Here is an 8,100-nt window from a genome sequence, read left to right on the forward strand (position 1 = left end):
TGTTTTGTTTCACTATAAAACCATTTGGAAATGATCTGAAGTCATTTACTCCAGTGTAAATACACAGCTCTTTGCTGGAATAGGACATTGCCTTCTCTGAATTTTCAAGCGAGATATCCCTTTGTGTGGCACACTATTCTACTCGTTGCAGAATGTATAAACGTTCCTGACCCCAGCTTTTAAATACCAGAAGTCCTTCTCTCTCAATTCATGGTGATAAATCAAAAAAAAAAAAAAAAATACAATGACACATTTCCAAAGTTGTGCAGGAAGCAGAAATAGAAATAACGCCTCAATCCACTGTATAAGGGTGTGATTAGATAAACGATTCTGGGTCCCAGTAGAATGAAGTATTTTGCTTTCAAGAAAAATATCAAAAGGAAAAAGACCTAGAGTACTACCCCTTTCAAGTAAAGAATAGTACTGCTTCTTCAAGTTGACAGATAAGCTCAAGAGAAGCTTAGCTTAAAATGACTATGAAAAAGCAAAGGAGTGTAATGAAAAGAGCACTAGATTATCCTGGGCGAATCATTTATTCTTTCTTGGTTTGTTACCTCAAGGGAAAAATGAAAGGTTACAACCAGAACTACAGATTCTCTAAGGTCTTGTGCCAAATTCTGAATGCAGGATTCTGACAGCCAAGAAGAAACACACAATGGGCCAGAAAAAAAGCTTATACTTTTAGAGTGAGAGGTTACTTTTAAAAAAAAAGTATCACAGTTATTCAACAAATATTGTGTCAAGCACCTACTATATGGCAAATATTGTGCTAGGTACTAACTTATATTTATAAGAAAAAAGTGGCTCTGTATGTACTCTCGTATGTTGTGATATCTTAGATGGATGATAGGGAGAGAGAGAGAGAGGGAGAGACAGAGAGACAGAGAGACAGAGAGAGGGAAAGAAACTCAATTACCTGATAAATTCATTATGCCTGTAGACACACAGTTCTCCTTGCTTTCCAGACATCTGTGCTGAGTTCACTCTTTGTCCAATACCCAATATTGTATGGTTTATGAAGATGAGTTCGGTTTGTGCTTGTATAAGTACATCTACTCTTAAAATTTCAACTATCTCCTTGATGTTAATAAACATCTAGCATATTAGTAAATTCAAGTCTTGTTTTTCCTAAGTGCTTCCAAGATAACTGAACATTGCACCATTCAAAAACTCAGCTCACTATATTTTCTTCTCCGTCAACACTTTCATTAGGCTGAATAATGCGCCCCCCGCCCCGCCCCGCGAAAGATATTTACATTCAAATCCCTAGAACGAAGGTTACTTCACATGGCAAAAAAGGCCAGGGGGTGAGGGGGCAGAGGGGCTTTGCAGATGTCATTAAGTTAAGGATCTTGAGATAGAGTGATTACCTGGATTATCCAGGTGTGCCCTAACTAAAATCAGAAGTGTCCTTAAAAGAGAATAGAAGAGAAATGACACACAAAAGAAGAGGAAAAGATAATGTGACCGTGGAGGCAGAGATTGGATTGATACAGCTGCCACCAGAAGCTGGAAGAGACGAGGAACAGCTTCCCTAGAGCCTCTGGAGGGAGTGTGTGTGGTTCTGCCAACACCTTGATTTTGGTCCAGTGATACCAATTTTGGACTTTTGGTCTCCAGAACTGTGAGAGAATAAATTTCCATTGTTTTAACCACCAAGTTTGTGGTATTTTGTTACAGCAGCCACAGGAAACTGATCAACTTCCCTTCCCAATTTCTCTTTCATGTTTATCCATCGGTGGAACCCGTTCTCCTCAACAGTCAAGCTAAAGCTAGAGATGACTTTCAACTTTTTTGTCTCTTGCATATCTGACAGCTCAGAGTTTTTCACCTTAGAACCACGACTCATTTATTAGTGGATTATAAAAAATTTTAATGAAATAAAATTAAAAATATTAGAGTGCATTACATATGATAAGGGTAGTAGTAAATGCTGTTTTATAAGTTTATTCTAATTATATCTGTGAGTAGATATGTCCTTGTTTGTGAGGTAAAATGTATTTCTTACTATGAGGAACAGCCCAAATGTTGAAACAAACTGCTTTTAATGTCTCAGCAAGTCAATTATCAGCTCCTCCTTTGTCAACATGCACATGCAGGCCTTCCTACTTATTTATTCTATGCAGGGGAACAGGGTACTTTGGAACCAGATCACCCAGGATTTGAAGATCATCTCCATCACTAACTTTATAATCCAGACCTCTCTGAACCTGTTTTCTCATTGTGAAATGAAGATGATAATACTTTCCTCATAATGGCATGAGGATTAACTGAGACAATACATGTAAAGTGCTTAGTTCATTGCCTGAACATAAATATTGTTCAATAAAAGGTATACACTATAATTTTGTACGTTCAATTTTTTTGGACTTCAGTAGCCTTGTAATTAATCTCTCTAACTTCATACCTCAGAACCACCATTAACCATGCCAACGAGAGTCCAACATCAGTTTAGTCTTCCTCAAGTATTGCTTTTGCCAATTATGTATTGTGATTTACCATTGCTTATAGAGTTAAATTCATGCTACTCTCCCTGACATTTAAAGCACCCCGTCGTCTGGCCATGCTTACAGCATTCTCATTGCTATCCCAGCAGGTGCTGCTGACTAAACCAATCCTTAAACATAGAATCCTTGCTCATGTTGTCCCCTTCTCTCCTTTCTTCCTGCCTATTAAATACAAGACAGTCTTTAAGGTTTAGCAAAAGTCCCAATTCATCCACGAAACTTTTCTGATAACCAGAACTAATATTAGTTTCTCCATTATAAAATGACATCATGGCCAATTTCAAAAATCATGTTCTCTGAAGTCAGACTCACTTAGGCTGAAATCCCAGCTTGACTGCAGGCAATTTACTAATCTCACTTCCTTTATTCGTATAAATATGATACAGAAGTGGGGTTGTTGTGATGTTTTCATGAGATAATATCTCATCGCACTGACACCAGAATGATCTTGAAAATTTACTGATAAAACTGCCTTTAATATCTTACAGTAGAGTGAGAAAATGCACATTACATAAATTGCCATTTCCATACTCAAACAGTGATCATTAATTGTAAGCAGTATTCATACTCTTTACAACTAAACCCAGACATGGCCTAAGACCCTTCTCAATACATTATGCCAAGTAGTCAATATCGATGGATGAAAATTCACACTCACTGTGAACAATCCCTAGAGTAGGGACTGTGCCATTACTTTCAATTCCTCTTTTTAGGTACTTAAAAAATAGATGTCGATGTAAGGTCTTACCTTCATTTAAGTAGTGAAAATATACCTAGAAAGCAGCTTCTTTTGTTTTACCCTCCTCAGACTTGATTTGAATTTCGGTTCATTTTAAGGCCAGATTATAGACTATAAGGAAAGCATGGCTGACATTCTGTATCCTTTTTAATTACATGGTTTTCTTTTATAGCATTTTAATTTAGCATGACAACATTAATGCGTTGTAATTATATGCCACAGAGATGGCGCCACAGATCAAAGTAAAATATTGAAAGGTTGTCTCATCTCTACCAGATCATTAATAAAATTTCCATTGATCACCCAGAGATAGGACAAAAAGTCAAGTCTTGGTTATTAGGATTATACTACATTTAAATTTCTACCATACCTGTTATTAAATCAATTAAAGCAAATAAAAAAGAGAAACAAAAAAAAATCAAGGAAGAAAATAGTATCTGTTTAGTAATAACCTAGATCTATTAAATAACAACCTAATTTTTTATTTTCTAAATTTGAACGGTGAAAGAATAGTATAATTTACTATAAAATTTTGCTTTGTAGCTCTTAGGCTATGTGACTTTTTAAAATGTCATTTATTTTTAAGTTAACTTGGGTCCCATTCTATTAAGTGAGAGACTTTAATATATACAAATGTAAAGTAGTCTTAAAACTGAAAAGAAATTATACTCTCCACAACCAGAATGAGAATAGATTTATTGACTGAATAAAATGTCATTGGTTTCTTTTATGCATAAAACATACAGTCAGGGTAACATTTATAATGAAAACTGGCAGCTCACCCAACCATTTTTGCAAGAATCCTTTTTCTCCATTGGGTAAACCTACAAAGTTGTATAATTTTAAATTCATTGAACATAAAGCAATAAATAAGACAAGGTCCTAGCCCTCAGGATCTCCTGGGTTAGTAGGCTGGAGAGAAATATAATTAACCAATGTAAATTGTGTGCTACTTGCTTGAAAGATTGTATAAAAGCCGTGGAAGTCAAGAGAGCAACACCTTGTCACTTGCGTGAGTCTTCACAAAGAAGAAAATACAGACGGGTGTTTTCCAGCAGACAGAAAGGAGGAGGGCGTCTTAGACAAAAAGAATGGGACTGCAAACACCACCAGTTTCATAAAAGTGTTTAATAGCGTCATGTCATGTGTTCTGAGAACGGAAAATAATCCTAGAACACAGTAAATGAAGAGGCATGTGATTCCCACCCTTCAATCCCCACCCCAACCCACCCCCAGGGGAAATGGGAGTTTGTCTATCCCGCAGTGCCCCAAAGTTGAATACAGGAGCAAAAAGCCTTTAGTTGCATGAAACCTGAAAGCAAATACCAAATGGGGGAATCCTGCTGAGGCAACAATATCAAAACAAGGAAAGCAAATTAAAACCTGGTCCTTAATCAAATTAGTTGGGAAATGCGAGCTGAAAAGTGTGGCCAAAAAAAGAAATCCTGAAAACCAAGAAAAACGGGGCGGGCGTTGGGCGGGGCGGCGCGGTGGTAATGGAATGTGTCGCTGTGCTGATCCAAAGGAATTCTGGAATGGAGTATAGAAGCCTTCAGTGACTTTTTATGCAAGAATGAGCTGGCATAGGCAAGTCTGGTCCCTCTAATGGGCTAAAATGGAGTGAACATCAGCCACACCCCAGGGCTTCTTAGATTCCCCAGGAAATGCCCGTCCCATCACTTCTGCCATCTTCTGTTGTCTAAAAGCCAGTCACAGGTCCCACCCACACTCAAGGTGAAGGGGTTACACAAGGAGTGAATACCAGGACACAGAAATAATTAGGGACCATTTTTGAGTCTCTCTGCCTCAAACCAATTTATCAAAAACTAAAAGTTACTGAGGTATAACTTTTAGTTTTTGATAAGTCAGTTTGACTTAAAACAGCTTTAAAGAGTGCCAGCATTTGATAATGGAACCTCATCATGAGTACAAAAGCATAGGAAACCTAGAGGGGACTTCAGAGACAATCTGAGGCTAAAGGACACTAAAACAAACTTAAAATTCTTTGTACTTTGGCTCGGGATCAGCCTTAACAAGGAAACGCTCAAGTTTGAATTCAGTAATTGTAAATATCCACATGGTGGCAGTAGATGCCAGGAAATTCTAAGTATTATGAGCAACTGAAGATAATGAGCAAATTCACCTCCTTTTGGGGCAACCCACGTTTTCCTTTCTGTCTGATCATTGGAAGGAGGGGAAAGTAAATAGCATCTTTCTACCTACTCACCCACAAAGTATTACCTATAAAGCATTACCCCTGAAGAGTGAGGACCCACACAGTTCACTGTATTCCTCCCACAATTCCTAGAACAGTAGTAAGGATCTTAGAGGGGGGAAAATGAGGCCTCCTAAAACAGGTACTTAGGAAGATGTCTCCTATCAAGTACAAACAGCCAGTGTTTCAGAGCTACATTTAATTAAAACAGTGTCATACTTGGACTAGTGTAAAGGCAGTATAGTTCAGAGTTGACATGATTGGAGGAGAAAAATTGTCAAACAAAAGGGGGCTATTACTTCTACAGATGGAAGACATGAAGGAGAAAGGCTTAGTGCCACATACACGTGCCTACGCACACATACTCACATATCCATGTACATACTGTACGGAAATTCAGTTAACATAACCCAGTCAGAGTAGGTAGATCTGACATTAAAACAATAGGAGGTAACTCTACAGATCAGACTATTCCAAGTAAGCTTTATTATCAGAGAAGTTTTATTATCTGAGTTTATAAACAAACTCAGAAATATTAATAAGACTCTTTCTGATTATCCTATATCTTCTTAATAATCCACACCCCGAGAGGTGATTCTTGACAATGTTGTGATTTGTTTGATCTTGGGACATCCTACAAAGGCAGTCTGATTTTGCAAAAGTGAAAAGGCCTCATATCTTTAGGTCTTTCTTCTAGGTGTGACAAAGAGGTAGAAAGTTGCATGTGCCTTCAGGTTTGATAATCTGAATAGTCATGTTTGGTTTTACAGAAATAACAATAATCAAATAGTTAGCTAGTCATTTTTTTTCTTTCAAGTGGTAGTCACAATATATATATATATAGTACATGGTTACTCCATATTTGGTACAGGCTCTGAGTGAGTATTGTGTGCAATAATTATTAATGAGCAATTATTCCAAGTCTGCACTCATCACTGTGAGAGGATGACAAAAATTGTTTTCTGCCATAGATGATCTTACAATCAAGTTCAGAGACCAGGAATAACAGGAAACAATTAGAAAACAAAGCCAGAAGTGTGTGGTATTCACTACAAGTTACAATAAAGTGCATTGAAGACAAATGATGGTGTGGGATGAAGTTCATGAAGGCTTCATGAGGAAGTATGCTTGAAATTAGACATTGAAAATGAATAGGTAAAGGGATGGATAGTTTATTTCAGACAAAGGATGTAAATGTGTTAGCTTGGAGGACACTGGAGTCATGAGGAGATGAGTCTAACTAGAAAAGAGTACGTTTAAGAGGGCACAGGGCAATAAAGAAAAATGGCAAAAGTGTAAAAGCATAGGCAGTCCCCAACCAGCAAAGAATTCATAATTATAAGTGTGCCCCCGCTTCTTTAATACCACACACACATACAAACATCTCATGTTCAAGCTGATGATCTTGCCTCTTAACTCACTGGGAAACTTGAAGAAATCAGAAGAGAAAACTATCCCTAACCTCTTACCATCACATCACCCGCCTACCAGTATTTGCACCCTGGCACTCTGCCTTCTCTTCTGTCCTGAGCGGGAACTGTAGGTGTCCTATGTAAGGCCACCTTTCCTCTCAGGTCCTTTCCTCTCACTTACTCAAGGTCATCACTCCAGTAATTCTCTCTGTGCAGATTTTTTTCAGTTTACCCCTCCAGACGCATTTTCCATCTCTCCTATCCTACTCTTTGACAGTCTGACCTGAATCAACAGGCTCCCCTGCCCTCTGGTTCCAGATTGCTTTGGCCAATGGGAAGAACCGGGGTGCCCGGGAAAGGACTAGGGATATGTAGGAAGGAGGAAAGGGAAGGTGGGACATTTATTTTTCCAGCTCCCTCCCCATGGGCTGGCTCAGTCCATCACCAAATGACTCAAGTGGGTCTCTCCTCACAGCTCTAATTCTCCAGGTTCTGGTAACTTTTTCCCTCTCTTTGACCCTCATGTCAAGAGGTGGTTCTGATGCCAAATTGCAACTAACTCCAGGGTATTGCACTCGCCCTGTATTTTCCTTATACCCTGACCATAATTTTGTATAATATATGATCCTTTTGAGAACTTCAAATCTACTTCTTGCAGCACCTGGATTAATAATTCCTTTTCTCTCCTACATAATCAGTTTTTACCTTACATAGTAAATACACATGCTGTTTTATTTCTCATATAAAAAAAAAAAAAAAAGGTTCTTAACCCCACAAACCCCCTCCAACTACCACATCATTTCTTTGTTCACTTTTAGGGCAAACCCCTTTGAAAGAGTTGTCTTCCTAAAATCCTCAGTTCCTCCACCTGTCAGATGTTCAGCCCACCCCTCCACCAAAACTGCTCTCATCGGGTCACCAATTAAATCTCGATTCGTAGTCCTCTTCTTACGGGATCTGGCGGCAGCATTTCACTCACTTGACCGTTCTCTACCCCAGAAACCCTTCCTTCTCTCGCCATCATGCGTGCGACACTCTCTTGTTTGTCCTCCAAACCAAACTGGTTGCTCCATCTGCTTCCTTTTCTTTCTTTTTTCCTTTTCCCAACCTCTTCATAGTAGAGCGCCTCAGGCTAACATTTTGAACCTCTTCTCTTTTCTACATGCATCAGAGTGGGGCGCTTACCCAATCTCATGGATTTTCACACCATTTATAATATCAGTTCTC

Source organism: Pteropus alecto, unplaced genomic scaffold (genome assembly GCF_000325575.1).
Source record: "Pteropus alecto unplaced genomic scaffold, ASM32557v1 scaffold106, whole genome shotgun sequence".
Classification (NCBI taxonomy): Eukaryota; Metazoa; Chordata; class Mammalia; order Chiroptera; family Pteropodidae; genus Pteropus; species Pteropus alecto.